This window comes from Notamacropus eugenii, chromosome 1 (genome assembly GCF_028372415.1).
Source record: "Notamacropus eugenii isolate mMacEug1 chromosome 1, mMacEug1.pri_v2, whole genome shotgun sequence".
Taxonomy (NCBI): Eukaryota; Metazoa; Chordata; class Mammalia; order Diprotodontia; family Macropodidae; genus Notamacropus; species Notamacropus eugenii.
In genome coordinates, this window is record NC_092872.1 from 532,179,867 (window position 1) to 532,200,978 (window position 21,112).

At 37.8% G+C, this 21,112-nt stretch overlaps 1 pseudogene; it reads left to right on the forward strand.

The window, feature by feature from the left end:
• The first annotated feature begins 6,761 nt into the window (after window positions 1-6,761).
• Window positions 6,762-7,452, forward strand: LOC140527316 (bridging integrator 3 pseudogene; annotated as a pseudogene).
• The last annotated feature ends 13,660 nt before the right edge of the window (window positions 7,453-21,112 follow it).

The following is a 21,112-nucleotide window of genomic DNA, read 5'->3' on the forward strand; positions in this document are numbered from 1 at the left end:
CCGTACCCACCAAACTACTTTAAGTGTCCCATGTAACTGCTATTTAAAACTGGTTAGTTCTTGCCTTTGAAAAAATCATTCATCTATCTTGCGCTACTCAAGGAATTGTTTCTGAGAAATTAATTCACCCTAAGGTAATAAGGTTTTAATGTGCTATTTGTATTTTAGTACAAGATTCTTGAAAAACAAAAATGGAATTTATCTTTTCAGATGGCAGTAGAGAATAAGTGTCAATAGGTTAGGGACCTGATTCTTCAGTCACACAGTAGTCATGCCAATTGATCTTTCAATTCTATAAATATTTATTAAGCATCTACTTTGTTAGGAGTTGTGGATACAGGGACAAGAAGAAAACAACCCCTGCTCTCAAGATGCTTACTTTCTTCTGGGATGATAGAAAATGTTCACAAATAAGTAAATATGAAGAAATTAAAAGTGGAAGAAAACACCAACAATTGTGTGTGGTTGGGCGGGGGGAAATCAGAGGTTTCCAGGAGGAGATGGCATTGATCTGAGCCTTGAAGAAAGACAAGATGATATGAGGCAGAGCTGAGAAGAAAGTGCACTCCAGGTATGAGGGATTCAATAAAATTCAACAACTATTTATTAAGTGACAATAACATGTAAGTCACTGTGCTACATCCTGGAACTATAAGGAGAGAATCAAAATAGTACTTGTCCTCAAGGAATTCATAGTCTGCCTGGGCCTTGCACAGTTCCTTGCACATAATCAGTAATTAATAAATGACTTATTGGATGGAATTAGGTTGGGTTGGGCTGGATTGGAGGGTATGACATGTATACAAGTAAGTTGACATAATATAATTTCAAAAGGGAGAGTGCTGATAATTGAGGTGACCAGAAATGCCTAGAATAGGAATTAAGGAATGAGCCAATACCAGAGTCATGTGGAAGATAACTCTGTGTGTTCAGGGAATAGTTAGCAGTTCAATTTGGCTGGAATATAGAATGAGTAAAGGGAAATAATATGGAATGAAATCGTAGGCCCCTATTCCTACTCCTGAGGTGGGAATTATAGGTTGTAACCAGATTGAGGAGGGTCTTAAAGGTGAAAATGAGTAATCTGTATTTTATTTGAGGGGCCATAGGGAATCACTGAAAGTTTTGTTGTTGTGTTGTGTTTTGTTTTTCACCAGGAAAATGACTTAGTAAGTCCTAAGCCTTCTTTTTGTGAGGCATTCCCTCTATCTGAGGATATTGGCACCTGCTGTGCAAACCTATAGTCTTAGTAATTTTCTGGGGACACTGAGTACTTAAATGACTTGTTGAAGGTCATATAGTTAGTGTCAGAGGAGGAGCTTCCTCTCAGGTCTTCTTGACTCTAAGACAAGCTCTCTGTCCACTACATAAAGTAATTCTAAAGTATTTTCCTATTCCATAAGAAATATTTTAGCATGTGTATGGAATCCAGATTGATGAGGAGTTTAAGGAAGCTGGAAGATCATTTATGAGGCTATACAACAGTCCACATAAATGATGATGAAGGCCTGAACTGCAACAGGGATTGGGCAAATGGTGGGAAGGGGAAAAATTCCAGAGATGTTCCTGGGTTTAGGTCAATGCTGTACACTTACATTCCTATTCATGTTCCCCAAATCCCACACTCTACCCTGGTTTCTCTCAGCATATTTGCTCTCCCATTGGGTTGCCAGTTAGTAGGCAAAAAAAATCAATCAATCCATATGTCTTTATTGAGTATCCATTATGTGGGCTATGCTAGGCCCTGAAGAAGTTCCAACATCCCCATTTTATGGTCATAAGCAGGAGATACCATTCCAAAATCAACCAATAAACTAATAAATAAGTTTATTCATTCAATGTTCAATGTACATTTCTTCAGCAACAGGCCCTGGAGTACTTTACTCGTTTAGTACCAAACCTGGAGACTAGATTACCATGTGTATGATCCAATTCTATTTATCAAACATTTATTAACTGCTTACTAAGTAGAGGACACCATGCTAGGCCATGGGATTATCAAGATGAAAAAATAACATAGTTCCTACCCTCGAAGAGTTTACATACTAACAGTTCCAAAACAAAACTTCTTTCCCCTTCCTCCCTTTCTCACTTCCAAATCTTTTACATGCATCTTTTAAGTGAGCTTGATTTTATTACATCGAAGTCCTGCTGTAGCTTCTAAGACAATATGCACATGTGAACAATTTTGGGTTGTCTGAGGAAGGGGTTTGCTATCTTTTTTGTACCATGGGCCCCTTTGTCAGTCTGGTGACATCTATACCCCTTCTCTAAATAATGTTTGCAAATGCCCTAAAATTTAAAAATAGGATTAAAACCCCAATTTTATTGAAATATAGTTAGCAAAACATCCCTTAAAATACATGCATGTACCATCAGGGATCTGTGGATCCCAGATAAAGAACCACTGGTCTAAAGTAATCATGATCAAAGGGGTCATAGAATATGTTGAACAGATGATTTTTTAAAAAATCACTTTTGTTTGGTCTTGAATTTCCAAGTATTCATTCTTTTGTTGTGGACTTAAGTATATTTTAGCATGGTAGAGCAGAGGCTAAAAAATTCTTAACTCCAAGAGTGACATCTAGTGTGCAGAAGAAATAATGGTACTCAAGTTTTTCTTTCATTCCTGAAAAGAGAACAGTAGTCAATTCTCCATAAGGAAGAGATGAGTTATCTTTCTCATAGCTGACCAGCCAAAGTCTAGATTTGCGGGGTAATAGGCATCAAACACATCTGCATAATACCATAATCACAGTAGGGGAAGGCAAAAGGACAAATTCCCATTGATGGTCATACGTGGCAGCTACCATCCACTGGGGCCCATGGCCAGATTATATGGCCAGCAGAGTGTAGAGGGTAGTACACTAGGAGGAGGAGCAGGATGATCTTGGTTTAAATCCTGCCTCCATCAGTTAATATCTATAAGATCCTGGAAAAGTCTACTTAACTACTTCTGTGCCTCAGCCCCAGAGGTCCAGCTCTAAATCTGATCTTATGAACCAATGATCTGTTGTTTAGGTAGTCCCGTTTTCTCTCCATTGGTTCAGGTAATTAAGAATCAAACACATTAGTATTTATTGTATACTGATTGCATCTCACTATGTAAAAAGAATCAAGTCTAGGTATGTGATACAGCTACCTGCAGAGAGAGGGCTCAGAGAAAAATCCCCATTGGTGGCTATAAACACACTTTACTGCTGTTGGACAAAGGAAATAAGAGTCATGGAAATCTCTATATGACAGGGCATGATGGAGGGTAAAGAATACTGACTGGCCTTAAAGTCAGAGGAACCAGATTTGAGTCTTAACCCTGCTACTTATTATCAGTGTGATCTTGGATAAGTCACTTAAAATCTGTGGGCCTCCATCACTTCATCTGTAAAAAGAAAGGGTTAAATGAATTAAAGTGCCCTAATTCCATGCACCTTCCCTACAAAGAAGGGACAGGAACTCTGCTCAGGGTGAATGTGGATGGAATGATAGTGAAGGACTACAGATACATACCTGCAGACCTCTTATTTTGTTACTGGTTGGTTTTGTTTTTGGTTTTTTTTGTATTTTGTTTTTCAGTTTTTGTTGTTTTTTTTTTTTACCTGAAAAGAATGATCTTTGTACTGGAAAGGACAGAACAAAAAAAGGTTATTAGGGACTTAAAAACCAATAAGAAAGCAATCTATGACTGAGAAAAGATATTTATATCTAATATCACTGATAGGGTTTGATATTCAGGCTATACAGATAATTAACAGAAATGTTTAAGACCAAAAGTCAACAGGGAAATGGTCAAATGATATGAACAGACAATTCTCAAAGGAGTTTCAAATGGTGAATAACCTTTTAAAAGAATGCTCCAAATCACTAATAATAGGAAAAATGCACATCAAAACATCAGGACTATACAAAAGTGTACTTGGGAATACTGACCTTTACTCTACATATGGACATCCAATTGGCATCTGTCTAAAACTAAGCTATATATCTCTCCCCCTACACTTGTTCTCCATCTGACTTTACTGTCTCTGAGAATTGCACTACCTGTTCCTTCATGTCATCCCTCACCTTCACTTATAATCAATCAGTTGTCAACTCCTGTCAATTCTTGCTCCACAGAATCCCTCAAATATGTTCTCTCTCTTTTATTTCTACTATCATCATTCTTAGATAAGCCTTTCTTACCATTTGCTTGGTTAATGTGATAAATTCCCTATAAATATTCCCAACCTCTACTCTCTCTCTCTCTTTCTCTCTCTCTCTCTCTCTCTCTCTCTCTCTCTCTCTCTCTCTCTCTCTATCTCTCTCTCTCTCTCTCTCCTTATCCATTCTTCATATTGATTCCAGAAAATATCTTTCTAATCCATAGATATGATTATGTCACTCCTTTCCTCAAAAATCTCCAATGACTCCTTACTGCTTCCTAAGTATAGTTCAAACTTCTTCATATCTCCCCCACAACTAATACCGCCCGTATTTCTTCCATTTGTATGCCATGTACTGGAGCCATATCAAGGCAACTCCCTGTCTCTTGAATCTGCTGCTCTTGTCCAGTCGCTTTTCCATCTGACTCTCTGTGACTCCATTTAGGATTTTCTTGGCAAAGACACGAGAGCGGTTTGCCACTTCTTTCTCCAGCTCATTTGGTATAAAACTGAGGCAAATAGCATTAAGTGACTTGCCCAGGGTCACACAGCTAGTAAGTGTCTGAAGCTAGATTTGAACTCAGGAAGATGAGTCTTCCTGACATCCCCTGTGCCATCTAGCTGCCTATCTCTAGAATATACACCATATTCTCACAGCACCATGACTTTTATTAAGATGCTTCCTATTCAAGGATGCTCTCTCTTTCCCCATCTTCAGATGATAGCATGGAATAATGGCCAGAGTGCTGGACTTAGTATTACTAATACCGAGGTTCAAACCCAGCTTCTAATACTTAATAGTTATGTGACCCAGAGGAAGTTATTGAACCTCTTTGGGTTTCAGGTTCTTCATCTATAAAAGAGATATTTAAAATATCTATAGCACTTACTTCACAGGGTTATTGTGAGGCTCAAATGGGATAATGAAGAGAATATAAAGCTCAGTTGGGTGGCATGGTGGATAAAGTGCCAGCCTTGGACTCAGGAATCTCTAAGTACTATGTATGTATGTATTATTATTACAATCACTATTATCTAGGCAGGTAGGTGCCACAATGGATAGTTCAAATCTGGTCTCAGACGTTTATTATCTGTGTCACTCTAGATACGTCACTTAACCTGTGTCTGCCTCAATTTACTCATCTGTAAAATGGAGATCATAATAGCATTTACTTCCAGAGTCATTGTGAGATCAAATAAGATAATACTTTTAAAGCTCTTAGCAAATAGAAGGGGCCTTATAAATGCTTGTTCCCTTCCCTCCCCTTTGAAAACCTTAAAATATTATACAAATTTCAGTTATCGCTATTCTTTGTTTATTGAACTGTCATTTCCTCCAGGAAACCATCATGATCCACCTCTCTCCCCCATTAGTAAAAGTCTGTCATCCCTCAGATCTTACATAGTACTTCCTTTTCTTGCATTTAGATTAATTTATCCTATAATGGTGTATATTTTAGCTGTCTGCATAAGTATCTTATCCCCTATATCATCTAACAAGCTCTGTGAGAGCACATCTTATCTGAACTTTGTATCTCCCTAGTACATAGCACAATTCTCCACACATAGTGGGTGCTTAACAAATAAATTATTTTTATATGGCACTGTATCTTTTGTCAGTCCATTTCTTAATTTTTTGGTTCAGAAAACATGCATAGGTTATTGAATTAGGAAATGCCTTTTTCCAAAGCCTCATGTACTGAGAGCAGAGTCTTCTTAATGAAATGTTAATGGACTATGTCATATAATTGTCCTATCCCTGCCATCCCTAGCAAACTTCTGGGCATATGTCCAAACCTACTTAAAACTGTCAAGTAAATGAAATGATTTCATTTGGGATGCCTCCCACTGCCTTCTTCTCAATCAGTCAGTGGCTATTTCCACAGTACCTACTATGGTTGAAAGGTGTCCTAGGTTTGAGTTTGTCTTTGCAAGTGGGATGTACTGTTCCAGGAAAGTGATTGAAAAGTCAAAGATGTTTCAAACAGTGAATCTGGAGTAAAAGACCCCAATTACTTCTATTCAGTCAATTAGACTAAAGACATAGATTGATAAGGAGCGCTAGGGAAACCCAGATATGGCCCAGTAGCCAGGACTGAAGCTGAATTGTGCTAATGCTGAGAAAATAACCACGGCATGAACACCATCAGTACTTCAGAGATGAGCTGGATCCATTCAAGATTGGAAAGTCCAAAGAAAAACTGATTAAATAGAGTTTCAGAGGAAAATATGATGTCCTCTATGACCTGATTCAGAGTTAAATGAGCAGAACTAGAATAAATATTACAATGAGAACAATACTATTAAAAAAATAACTTGGAAAGATTTTGGAGTTGACCAACACAATAGCTAACCATAATTCCAGAGAACTGAAGAAAAAGTATACTACTCACCTTCTTTCTGAAATAATGAACCTAAAATTCATTTTTTGACACAAAGAGAATTTGTTCTGTTTGACTATGCATATTTGTTGTAAGATTTTTTTCTTTCTTTTTCCCTTTGTATTGTTCAATTGTTTGGGGAGGAGTGGGAGAAAGAACATAAATGCTTGCTATTTGGGGAAAAAACACAAAATTTTTTGCAAAGTAAAGCCTTAAAAAAAAAATCAGGCAGTCTAAAGAACAAATTGTCCCCAGAATAGTAGAAAGAGACTTTGAAAGGGAAAATGGAAATCTCTAGCAGCTGGAAGATCAAACCAAGAAGCAGCAGGAAGTCACAATGGAAAACATAGATGCTGGTCTGGTCATGTCCATCTCAGCTATGAAAATCTCTTCTGATCACTTGTCTAATCTACTTTGTGAGCAAGACCAGGAATCTTTTAACATGACAACAGCCCTAGATACAGTCATGAAACTATGGATGCTTTTAATTAGGAAAAAGTGAACAAGATCCATAAGACCATACCTGAACTCTTTTTAAAAAAATTGGCAACAGCTCCCTCACTTTCAACATGATAGTGAAATAGCAGGTCTCTAAGAGGTTCAGGACAAGGTATCAGGAGAAAGAAAAGCCAGAGTCAGTACTGGCAAAACTCCACAAGGCACAGAGAGAGCATCAGTCTGTGAAGGCTGACTTTGAAACCAAAAACAATGATGTCTGGTTTCTACAGCAGCCCTCTTAACTAATTCCAGCCAAGTTTTGGGGTCACTGATCCAGAGCCAGGTTGTGTACTACAATGATATGCACAAGATCTTCAGGGACTTAACTCAATGAGACTTAACTACCAGTCTGATCATACAGATGAGCAGAGGAGCTAGAAAATAAGGCAAAGCTGAGTGAGTTCCAAGCCCTCTCTTTCATGGCTAATGACTGACCTCCCAAGGGAAACCTCTCTGAGGCAGAGACCTTCATACTACATTCACCTGTCTACTTTCAGGCTCAGCAAAACCCGTGGGAAAGGACAATGGTTATTACAAAAGAGGGAGCAGAGGAAGAACCTATTGCTTAACACTGGTCCTTGGACACTGAACTTAGCATAGCACCTGGCAAATAGTAGATACTTAATAAAGATTGACTGAGGGGGTGGAGCCAAGATGGCAGAGTAGAAAGACACACATATTCTAGCTCTTTTCCCACAGCCCATAAAATACCTGTAAAGAAAGACTCTCAACAAATTCTAGAGCAGCAGAAGCCACAGAATGATGGAGTGGAGAAGATTTTCAGCCCAGGGTGATCTGGAAGGCCAATGGGAAAAGTCTGTCGCATCAGATTTGAGCAGAGCCCAGCCTAGCCTTGGCCACATGGCACCAGAATGAGGACCAAAGCAGGCCTCAAAGGTGGAATCTCCAGCAGCAGCAGCTGGGTTCACAGATCCCTCAACTCACAGGTGCCAAAGGTAGCTTCAAAGGTCAGTAAAAGGGCTTTTTCACCTCTGTGACAAGGGAACAGGGTCCTCCCCTAGCCCTGTTCCCAGGCAGCAGAGTCAGCAGCAGCAGCTATGGTGGCCAGGCAGACAGCAGTCAGCATCCACTGCTGGATAAAGTCCCTGGGGAAATTGAGCAGCTGATCTGAATCTCAGCCTGGAGCCTGACCAGGAAGTAAGCTCCTCTCCCTTGATAGTGCCACCTTGGAGGAACTGAGATCTTACAGGTCCCCAGAGTATACCCTACTCTTGACAAAGGACCCAAAAGTCAAGTAACTAGTTCAGAAAATGTCCAAAAAAGGGGAAAAAAATAAGACTACAGAAGATTACTTTCTTGGTGAACAGGTACTCTCTCCCATCCTTTTGGATGAGGAAGAACCATGTTGACCACAAGGGGAAGACATAAAAGTCAAGGCTTCTGCATCCAAATCTTCCAAAACAAATATGCAATGGTCCCAGGCCGTGGAAGAGCTCAAAAAGGATTCTGAAAATCAAGTAAGAGAGGTGGAGGAAAAATTGAGAAGAGAAATGAGAGCAATGCAAGAAAATCATGAAAAGTGAGTCAATAGCTTGCTAAAGGAGACCCAAAAAAATGCTGAAAAAAATAACAGCTTTAAAAATAAGCTAACTCAATTGGCAAAAGAGGTCCAAAAAACCAATGAGGAGAGGAATGCTTTAAAAAGCAGAATTAACCAAATGGAAAAGGGGGTTCAAAAGCTCACTGAAGAAAATAGTTCTTTAAAAATTAGAATGGAACAGATAGAAGCTAATGACTTTATGAGAAACCAAGAAATTACAAAATAAAACCAAAAGAATGAAAATATGGAAGATAATGTGATAGGACTATATCCCCAAGAGATCATAAAAATGGGAAAGGGTCCCACATGTACAAAAATATTTATAGCAGCACTCTATGTAGTTGCCAAAAACTGGAAGTCAAGGGGATGTCCATCAATTGGGGAATGGCTGAATAAATTATGGTATATGAATGTAATGGAGTACTATTGTGCCATAAGAAATGATGAACAAGAAGACTTCAGAGAGGCCTGGAAGGACTTATATGACCTGATGCTGAGTGAAAGGAGCAGAACCAGGAGAACTTTATGCACAGCAACGACCACAGTGTGTGAGAGTTTTTTCTGGTAGACTTAGATTTTTGTAATAACACAAGAACTTCTGAAAAAAAAAAAAATCCCAATGGTGGACCTCAAGGCAAAATGCCTTCCACACTCAGAGAGAGAAATATGGAAGTCACTCACATAATGTAGCAGATCATGTTTGTGTATGTGTATGTGTTTGTGTATCATGTTCTGATTTGTTATACAATTTCTTTCATTTATCTTAGTCTGACTACATAGCATGACTATAGTGAAAAGATACTCAATAGGAAAGTATATGTAGAATCTATACAGAATTGTATGCAGTCGTGGGGAGGGAGGGAGGTAGTGGGGGGTGGGTGGGGAGGGATAAAATCGCAATTGTATGGCAGTGATTGTTAAACATTAAAAAAATAAAAAAATTAATAAAAAAAAATATATAAAAAAAAAAAGGCTTAGGAGACAAAAACCAAAAAAAAAAAAAAAAAAGCTTCATGTACAAGCTAGCACTTGATGTGAACCTCAAAGAAAAGTAGAGATTAGAGTTTATGGACAGAAGTGAAGAGGGAACAGATTTGAGGCCCGTACAAAGAACCAGAGACAAAGATGGAATTTCAGTTGTGAGGAATAGTAAGGACAGTCTGGCTGGATGACAATATACAAGTCTATCATATATGTATATACGTATATTACAAATATATGTAATAAAGCTAGAAAATTAGGTTGGGGCCAAGTTGTAATGGCCTTTCAATGCCACCCAGGGAACTGTGTATTTGATTCTAGAGGCAATAGAAAGCCACTGGAGTTTAATGAGGAGAAAAATAACATGGTCAGTCCTCCACTTTAGGAAAATCATTTTGACAGTTAAAGGTTGGAGGTTGGACTGGAATGAGGAGAGGCCAGAAAGGTATTGCCAGAGCACTAGTGAGAGACGTGATAAGGCAAATGCAAGTGGAGAGAAGGGGGCAGGTGTTGTGGAGGAGTTTAATGCCTAGTTTCCAAAAGCAGTTAAATAAATAAAGATACTAAGTGGCATTTCCTCCACTAGAGGCTGCCACCTGGGTGACCTCCTCTTCATCCTAGCCCCGGTCTACTCCTTCCATGGTGGCCTCTCCAAAAGTGGTATCATAGTGTATCAGGGTTTCTCCAGACACATTGTTCAACATCACGTTTTATTAAAATCAATTTGAGAATGCATTTCATGCTGCTTGCCCCAGGCACCAAGATTTCTTATTACAACTCTGCATGTAGGGATCCAAAGGACCACAAGGACATTTGTGAAAAGGCATGGGGGTTTGGAAATCTATGAGGAATACCACTGCCATTATCATTACAGTCATTATTTAGTTAATAAAAAAAGTTAACCAAATTTCCATTATCTGATGAACTTTGTTGGAAGATTTCTGAGCTTCAGGATATTTTTCTACAAGAAAAGACCAATGGCAAATTAGTACCTTAAGTACTGCATTCATTATATTTAACCAGTTAAGAGCCATTCCTATGGTACTTCCCACCATCTCAGTTCTGCAAAGTCAATAAGCCCAATGGGTCTGGCAAAATAAAGAAAGGCAATTGTTGATATCGGTGAATCTCAGAATCTCAGTTCCCCCCAAAATAAAGATATGTTTCAATTTAATTTCTCTGTCAGCTCTTATGATCTAGAATAACATAGCATTGTTTGAATTAAAGTCTTTTTTTCTAAGAAAATCAACTGAGTCAAAATAATAATATTATATAGCATTTACCAGGAGAAAGTATTGTGCTTCATGCTTTACAATTATTATCTCCTTTGATCTTTACAACAACCCTGGGACATAAAATAAGCATTTCCTTAACATAACAGAATAGAAAAAAAGATGCTTGCACATGAAACTACAAACCTATTATGTACAGCTTGCTACTCTTTTAAAAACAAATCATAGCTATCATGTAACTTTTTTCCCCCTCTCCAGTTCTAGGGATGGTTACCACTGGAAATAAGTGTGTGTGTGTGTGTGTGTGTGTGTGTGTGTGTGTGTGTGTGTGTGTGTAAAATTACTCTATACATGCTTTCTATTTATCAGTTCTTTCTCTGGATGCACATAGCATCTTTCTTCATAGGTCCCTGGTAGTTAACTTGAATATTTATAATAATCAAAATGATTTAGTCGCTCAAAGTTGTTTTTGATTGCTGTTGCTGTATACAACATTAGATTTTAAGCTCCTGCACACAGGAATTCTATCAAACATATGTAGACTTTGGTTTCCTCATGTGTAAAATGAAATGGTTGGAGTTTGTGACCTCTGAGGTGCTTTCAAGCTTTAAATCGATGATTCTATAGTCCTTATGTCCCAAGACCTAGCACAATAACTTTAGCAAGCAGATAACTTAATAAATGTTTATTGAGAACCATAAGAAATGATGAATTGAAATAAATGCAGAGAAACATATAAAGACTCAAATGAACTCATCCAGAAAGAAATATGCAGATTTAAGAAAAACAATATACACAAAGACTACCATGATAAAAATGAATAGACCAGCCACAACAAAATGAAACTGTAATGATAAAGCTTGATGCCAAAGAAGAGAAGAAAATTGCACCTTCCTCCCTTCTTTAAGGAGGAGAGCGATTATAGTCATGACACATTTTGTCAGATGTAGTTGATGTATTACTTAGCTTTGTGAACTCCTTGTATTCCTTTCTTTCTTTTTTTTTTAATATTGTTTCTAAGGAATGACTCTTTGGGGTAAGGAAAGAGGGATATATTTATAAATAAAGGCGAAGTAAAAAAAAAAAAAAAAAAAGAAGATAATGTGAAATATCTCATTGGAAAAAATAAATGACCTGAAAAATAGATCCAGGAGAGACAGTTTAAAAATTATGGAACTACCTGAAAGCCATGATCAAAAGAAGAGCCTAGATATCATCTTTCATGAAATTATCAAGGAAAATTGCCCTGATGTTCTAGAAGCAGAAGGCAAAATAAATATTGAAAGAATACACCAATTACCTCCTGAAAGAGATCCAAAACAAGAAACTCCTAGGAATATTGTGGCCAAATTCCATGATTCCCAGGTCAAGGAGAAAATATTGCAAGCAGCCAGAAAGAAACAATTGAAGTATTGTGGAAATACAATCAGCATAACACAAGATCTAGCAGCTTCTACATTAAAGGATTGAAGGACTTGGAATATGATATTCCAGAAGTCAAAGGAACTAGAATTAAAACCAAGTATCACCTACCCAGCAAAACTGAGTATAATATTTCAGAGGGGGAATGGTCATTCAATGAAATAGAGGACTTTCAAGCATTCTTGATGAAAAGACCAGAGCTGAAAAGAAAATTTGACTTTCAAACACAACAGTCAAGAGAAGCATGAAAGGGTAAACAAGAAAGAAAAATCACAAGGCACTTACTAAAGTTGAACTGTTTACATTACTGCATGGAAAGATAATATTTGTAACTCTTGAAACTTTTCTTAGTATCTGGGTAGTTGGAGGGATCATACACACACACACACACACACACACAGAGACAGAGACAGAGACAAAGAGACAGAGAGCACAGGGTGAGTTGAATAGGAAGGGATCATATCTAAAAAAAATAAAATTAAGGGGTGAGAAAGGAATATATCAGGAGGAGAAAGGGAGAAGTGAAATGGGGCAAGCTATCTCTCATAGAAGAGGCAAGAAAAAGCCTTTCCAATGGAGGGGAAAAGGGGGAGGTGAGAGAGAAAAAGTGAAGCTTACTCTCATCACATTTGGCTCAAGGAAGGAATAACATGCACACTCAATTTGGTATGAAAATCTTTCTTACACTACAGGAAAGTAGCGGAGAAAGGGATAAGCAGGGTCGGGGGGATGATGGAAGGGAGGGCAAATGGGAGGAAAGAGCAATTAGAAGTAAACACTCTTGTGGATGAACAAGGTCAAAAGAGAGAATAGAAGAAATGAGGGGCAGGATAGTATGGAGGGAAATATAGTCTTATACAACATGACTATTATGGAAGTCATTTGCAAAACTATACATATATAGCCTATATTGAATTGTTTGCCTTCTCAGCAGGGATGGGAGGGGAGGGAGGAAGGAAGAGAAGTTGGAACTCAAAGTTTTAGGAACAAATGTTGAGAATTGTTTTTGCATACAACTGGGAAATAAGAAATACAGGTAACGAGGTGTTGAAATTTATCTTGCCCTACAGGACAAGAGAGTAGATGAGGATAAGGGAAGGGAAGGATGTTAGAAGAGAGGGCACACTGGTGGAAGGGGCAATCAGAATGCATGGTGTTTTGGTGGGGGAAGGGGGAGATGGGAAGAAAATTTGGAACTCAAAATTTGTGAAAAGAAATGCTGAAAACTTAAATAAATAAATAAATTTTAAAAAAAGAAAAAAAAAAGAAAAAGAAATTTAAAAATTAAATAAATAAATTTGACTGACTGGTCTAACCCACCTGTAGAAGAAAGAACTACTCCCAATTTGTAGACAGGCTTACTTAGTGACACATCTCAACATTCCAGCTCTAAGCCAGCTGCTGCTTCCCACAGAGAGGTACATTAAGCTATAAAGCTGGATGATTTACGTAGGAGGAATGACCATGGGGATTCTTTGTTGCAAAATAACAGTCCATCATAGAGCAGTTTCCTATTCCAGTCAGGAGCAGTAGGTAACTTCAGTCCATCAGCAGTAGGTGTATGAGCATATCCACTCAGACTAGAGGCAGGATCTCGAAGCCTTTTTTTTGAAGTCAGGGAGTTATTTGGCTTTTAGGTTACCTGGTGTGCTTGTTTATTTTATTGTTTTGTCTTAATACCTTAATCTTAATTCTAAGGTGGTAGACCTGTCACTTTGATACCTGTTTAGTCTATAGGTTAGACTCTAACTTCAAACTTCACAGAACAAACTCCTTTAATAAAATGATTTGTTCTGTAAAACCTGGACTCAAAAGGCTGCACCCAAGGACCTAAAAGACCACATGTGGCTTTGAGGTTGCAGGTTCCACACCCTTTAGAGAGGTAGGGCAAATAACTGAGAACCATGAGGACAATGGAGACAAAGCAAAGCTGCTGTCTTCTTTGACCTGCTGAGTCAGGGAGAAAGAACCTGCCCAGAGTTCCAAGTATTATAGCTAGTTTTATGTTCTTTCCAGTCTTCTTGTGCCTGAATTGAGCAGAAGGGAAGAATTCTAAGTTTTCCAGCACAGGTTACCTTTTGGGGACTGAGGATAAGTTTTAAAATGTAAATTTTTTAATATCAGCTCCCTTTGTGGTGACAAAGAACTAGAAATTAAGGGGATACCCATCAACTGGGGAATGGCTAAATAAATTGTGGTGTATGACTGTGCTAGAATAGACTGTGCTATAAGAAATGAGGAGCTGGTTGGTTTTAGAAAAACATGGAAAGACTTGAATAAAATAACGAAGAGTGAAATGAGCAGAACCAAGAGAACGTTGTACATAATAACAGCAATGTTGCTCTAAGAACAATTTTGAAAATCTAAGAAGAACTGATAAATAGAAGTATGTAAAACATGGTTTTACATATATATGTGTGTGTATGTATTTGTCTAATAATGGCCTTTTTTAGGGCAGGGTAGAGAGGAAAGGAGAAAAAATTTAAAAAGTACAGCAGAAAACAAAAGATAATTTAGAAGGAAACATAGACAAGCAAGATAGCTTTAAAAATCATGCATAGTGTTAATTATATATTTTTTCAAAAACATAAACACTGAAATGGACATTCATGGTTTTATATTGAATCCTCTTTTTATGTTGTGCTATGTACATAGAAGTGTTCTTTTGTGTGTGTGTTGTGTTACATGGAAACATCTTTTTTTTATTTTTTTGTATTTAAGTTCAAAATGAAGAAAAATTTTTTAAAAATAAAAATAAAAAATAAAATGTAAATATTTTTCTCCTGGTAAACCCAGGAGTCCCATAGAGAGGGCAGAAAGTCTGGGCTCTCCTGACTTCAAAACTGAAGTTTTTTATTTTTTCAAGAAAATTTTAAATAAAGTTTACACATACCAAAAACAGAGCTGGGGGAAAAGAGAAAGTATTTCCTTTTGTCTCTTGTCTTCCTATTATTCTAGTCCATTGCTGTTCTTATTACATAACATTCTGGAGAGCTAAGTGATGCAGTGAATAGAGCACCAGTGCAGGAGTCAGGAGGACCTGAGTTCAAATCTCACCTCAGACACTTGGCACTCACTAGCTGTGAGACCTTGGGCAAGTCACTTAACCCCAATTGCCTCACCCTGGTCATCTCCAGTCATCCTGATGAATATCTGGTGACTGGATTCAGATGGCTCTGGAGGAGAAGTGAGGCTAGTGACCTGCACAGCCCTCCCTCACTCAAAACAAAGTCAAGTGCAAGTCATGTCATTATTTCTCTGATGGCATGGTCTTCTTTGGCAATGAAGGATGAACACACATATGACATTCTACCTCCTAGCACATGCCTTTTCACAGCATCATGTTAAAGCCAGACTGGGCAACATGCCATCCCCTGAACTCAGAACTCTACTTTCCACTCTTGTGCTCTTGCACTGGCTGCCCCCTGCCCCATATTGGGAATACATCCCTCCACCTCTGCTTCTTAGAATCCCTAACTTCCTTCAAGGATCTATTACAGGATCACCTCCTACACAAAGCCTATCCTGAGTCCCCCACCCCTAATGGCTAGTGCACTTCCAACTCCTTACAATGACTTCTTTTTTACTTTATGTACACAAACATACATACATACATACATATGTGTGTGTGTGTATATATATATATATAAAATCATCAGTGCACATGTTGTTTCTCTATAAGAGAATATAAACTTCTTGAGAGCAGAGATTTTCATTTTTGTCCTAGTATCCTATAACCTTCTGTATTGCCCAGGAAATATTCATAGTACTAAGGGCGAGTATGAATATGTCAGCATAGTTTGGAATCACAAAATATAACAGAATCTCCATATAGAAGGCAGAAGAATTATTCAGACACCAGAAAGTCAAATCCCAACTCCAGAAAGCCTTCCACCACATGTCGCTTAGGCTTCCCTGTGACTTAGGCAGGTCACACGGGTCTATTAATGAATGGGAAAGATCTTCACTTTTAAATTATTATTACACTTTCCCAGCCACTATTTGTCATGCTTTCCTTTGTTGTCATTTAATCAGGTAGCTTCATTGAGACATAGTGTAGTATATAACCTAATGGATAGAACACAGTCAACCTGTGTTCAATTCCTGCCTTAGATACTTGAGGTGTGGTGATGGGAAAATCATTGAAACTATCTGAGCTTCAGTTTACTCATTTCCTCATCTCTAAAACAGGGATAATAATACTTGGATAGCTACAAACAACCTAGGGTTGCTGTGAAGGAAATCCCTTGTAAAACTTAACAGCATGATAGGCACTTAATAAGTGGTTGTTGAATGAATGAATGAATGACCAGAACCCATTCTTCTTTACTATCTTTTAACCAAAGAAAGGAGGCCATATCACAGCAAAACTTCACATTTCTATAGCTTTTTAAGGTGTATAAAGTGCTTTTCTTATAACAGACCTGATCTGAGTCAGGTTTGGAAGTAAAATGAATTAACAGATGCATAAACTATATAATATTAACAAATGAAGTTTACTTAACAACAGCATGTTAACCTACATATTCTAAAATATTTATAGTGGCTCTCTTTGTGGTGACAAAGAGCTGGAAATTGTCAACTAGAAACAGCTAAACAAGGGGTGGTATGTGTTCATGATGGAATATTACTCTGTTATGAGAAATGATGAGCTCAACGATTTTAGAAAAGTATAGAGCGACCTCCATGAAATAATGAAGAGAGAAATTAGTAAAACCAAGAGAACACTGCATATAGTAACAGCAATATTGTTTTAAGAACAACTTTGAGCAGCCGAGCCATTCTATTATCAATATTCAAATTAACTTTAAAAATCCAATGAAGGAAGATGCTGTTTGAACCCAGAATGGAATATTACTATGGTGCAGGAAAGGATGAGGTGGTTGATTTAGAAAAATGTGGAAAGACTTGGACTTATGAAGGAAGATGCTTCCACCTTCTGAGAAATAGATGATAGGAAGAAATAAGCATAGTACGGTCTTCCATGTATGCGTATGAGTATTTATGCATATATATGGCATATATGTCTAAGTTTATAGATATCTATGTATATGTATATATATCCACACTTAATTGTAACCTTCTTTAGGGTGAGGAGGAGAGGAAGGGGGAAAAATAAAGTAAAAAGTGCATAGCAGAAAACAAAAGAAAACCAACAAGGAAGCAAAGAAAAACTGGGCAGTTTTGAAAATAATGTGTAGTATTTATTATATAGGTTTTCTTGAAATGGAAATTTATTGCTTTGTCTAAAATCCTCTCTTATAGTCTGTTGTATACATGGCAGTTTTTTTCTTTTCTCATTTTGTATTTATGTGTAAAATAAATAAAATTACCAAAAAAATAACATGAAAAGGATATTCAGCAGGAAAACAGAATTGATTCCTTCAGGTACTATTCCCCTGCCCTGCCATTTGCTAATATGTTCCACTCTTTCAGCAGTGTGTATCAAGCCTGAGGAATCCACAATTCCTTGTGAGATAAGCTTTTATTCTTAGGTGAACAGGAAAATATTAACAATTCAAGCTTTAGCCCCCTGTACCAGTTAAGCTTCAAAGATGGTTTCATTGTCTTTTAGGGGAAAAAATAACCCAGCTCATACAGGATAGATGCTGCTCAGCTAGGGATATATTACAAATGATTTTATTTTTATTTTATAATTTATAAAATCAAAGCTGAGAGAGACAAAATGGCCCATTTGATGTTACACAACCAACAAATGACAGAGCTAGGAATGAAACATGATCTTCTGATTCCCAATCCAGCAATTCATCCCCCTCAGCTAGTGCTTCTTTTGATTGTACCACAGCTAATTCCACTATTCCTGTTCACAGTATTGATGCTGAAGGGTTTTAAGCCACAGGAGGCCATTAGCGAAATCCAATTCAACAATCATTTTTTGATGTGCCTTCTACCCTTCCTTGCAGAGGTAGGAGATTATAGGTGTGGAACAGCGTATATATGGTCAAATTCAGCTAAAGCATTATGTTTAGTTTTGCTAAACTGATTTCTTTATCGCCTATCCTTTCTTATAAGGAATGGCTCTCTGGGTAGAGAAGGAAGAGGGATATATTGGAAAATTAAAGTGATGTTAAAACCATGAATATCAATCAATTTGTAGAAACCCAGATATTTATTAAGTGAAATAGTGTCCATGTTACAGGCCAGCAAAGTGCAGAAAAAAAAATACTAGCTTTGGAGTCAGAGGCCTGGTGTTGAACTTTAGCTTTTGATGGTTACTGCTTACTTGATACTGTGCAAGTGACTTCTCTTCCCTTGGTCTCAATTTCTTCATCTGTAAAATGAGGAGGCTGAACTAAATGACCTCTGAAATCCTTTCAAACTCCAGATCTATTATCCTATAATTATTAAAGCCTTCCCAGACAATACTTTCCTTTGTTGTCATTTAAGGTGGAATTTTTATTGAAACATAGTGTAGTATAACCTAGTGGATGGAGTGGTGGTCTTAGAGTCAGTCAGCCTGTGTTCAATTCATGCCTTAGATACTTACTAGAGGTGTGGTCATGGGAATATTATTGAAACTCTCTGAGTTTCAGTTTCCTCATCTGTAAAATAGGAATGATAATAATGGGACCAGCTACTAGCAACCTAGTGTTACTGTGAAGGAAATGCATTGTAAAGCTTAAACTCTATATAAATATAAATATGAGTTACATAGTATCACAATAGTATTGTATTTCTCATTATAGGAGTTTTAAGGTGCTTCAGGGTTGCAGGGGTATTCACCGGGGTCATGGATAATGTCTTGCTGCCACTGTTGTTGCTAAGCTGTTTCAGTCCTGTCAGACTTCATGACGCCATTTGCAGTTTCCTTGGCAAAGACATTGGAATGGTTTGTCATTTCCTTCCCCATCTCATTTTACAGATGAGGAAACTGAGGCAAACAGGGTGAAGCGACTTGCCCAGGGTCACATAGCTAGAAAGTGACCAAGGTCAGATTTGAACTCAGGAAGATGAGTCTTCTTGACTCCAGGTCCAGAGTTCTATCCACTGCATCACCTAGCTGCCCTACATATAATGCCCTACATATAATGTCCCTACATATAAATAGCAGAAAGATTCTGTACTGATGGGAAAGATGTATAGGTGCTTCTGTTTGCAGTCAAAACTGTCTTGATTGAATTGAGTCTGAGCATATCACAAAGCCTTGTCAGTAAAATCCATACTCACTGAAAAAAAGGCTGGTCTAACCATTCATAGTGGAAGGACAAAATGAATGAATAGCCCATAGTGTCCAGATTACAACACATAATTCAATGGGCAAACCATTACATCTGGCCATCTTGGACAGGTGATATTAATAGACAGCAAGTTGTATCTAGTCAAGATTAAGTAATTAGAGGATCATAGGTTTAAAACTGTAGGGGGCTTTAGAGGTCACTGAAACAAACTCCCTCATTTTTTCAGTGGGGGCTGTAACTGAGGCTCTGAGGGATTAAATGACTTGCTCCAGATCTCACAGATAGTAAGTGGAAGAACCAAGATTCAAACCCAGTCCCTCTGACTTCATTTCCAGCTGTTTTCCCACTATATCTTGACTCTATGATGTTTACCAAGTTGAAATGAATCGGAAGTAAAGAGTGAGAAAGAAATAACATATGGATGTCCTGAGTGCCACACTATTAACCATAAATATGTAAAAAGAACGAAAGGAAGCCCTGCAGAGCATTGAGTCAATCCTCCATGGAGTGTTTATTGAACAATATTGTCAAGAATCACTTCAAATGAAAAGGTATGACTAGATTTCAAGGAGGGGGGAATGTCCTGGAGATATCTAAAGGTTGACTGAAGCATCCAAGGTTACAACACACTTCCACATACATTGCTTCATTTGATCTTTTCAAAAAGTGTAATGACAGTCATTATTATCCCCATTGTATAGATGAAAAAACTGAAGATCAACAAAGCAAAGTAATTTGCCCAAAGTCACGCAGCTTATAAATAACAGGACCTGGATTTGAGCCTAGGTCTTTTGCTGCCAAGTTCAGAGCTCTATCTACTAATACATCCTGGAACAAAGGACATAGTAACCCCAAAGATCAGGACCACAGAAATGTGCCTTTATACCTGAGCATATGACATAAAGTGACAGCCTGTCAAAAGCCTGATTAATGTGCTAACGTGCATCAAATATATTATGCTAAACTTACTATAGAAGTCTCCTGCATATATATTGCTGTTATTATTATTAGACAGAATTTGATCCCTGTGATCACAGTGAAATCAAGATTTTAGCCTAATCCCTAGGTTCATCCCCTCTATGCCAAGTCAAATTGCTCTCCTTATAGTCACCTGAACCTCAGAAACTTCCCTAAATTTCATTTTTATGATTTCCTGGCATATACTCCACGATAAATGTGAAAGAGAGACTTTCCTGCCCTCTTGTGTTCAACCCTGTTGCTTATTCTTCTCCAGTTTTCTCATTTCTTAATTCATTTTCTCTAAAAGCCCCAAAGTTTCCTCTTACTCACTCTTCCTACTCCTCTCCAAAGACAGGAGGCCAGTTGGGTGGCACAGAGCTCATGCCCACACATCCATGTTTTTTTTTTTTTATTTGAGTAGAAATTAGAGACACAAAGTCCCAGAAGAAAAAAAATAGAAAAAAGTGGAAAACTTGGAGGAAAATGTTTTGGATGATTTTTAAAATGCTTTCTGTCTTCTATATCCCTCTCCTCTAAGGGGCAGGAGTAGAAAGAGAGGGAGGGAAAGAGAGGGAGAGAGAGAGAAAGAAAGAGGAGTAAGGTAGGGAGAGAGAATTTGTTCAGGAGGTAAAAGACATTCTGAATGTTTCCATTCCCCACCCCATCCAAACTCATTTCCTAGTAAACCCATTAGCATATGATATGCCGCATATAGCTACAAGCCAATTCCATTATTAAT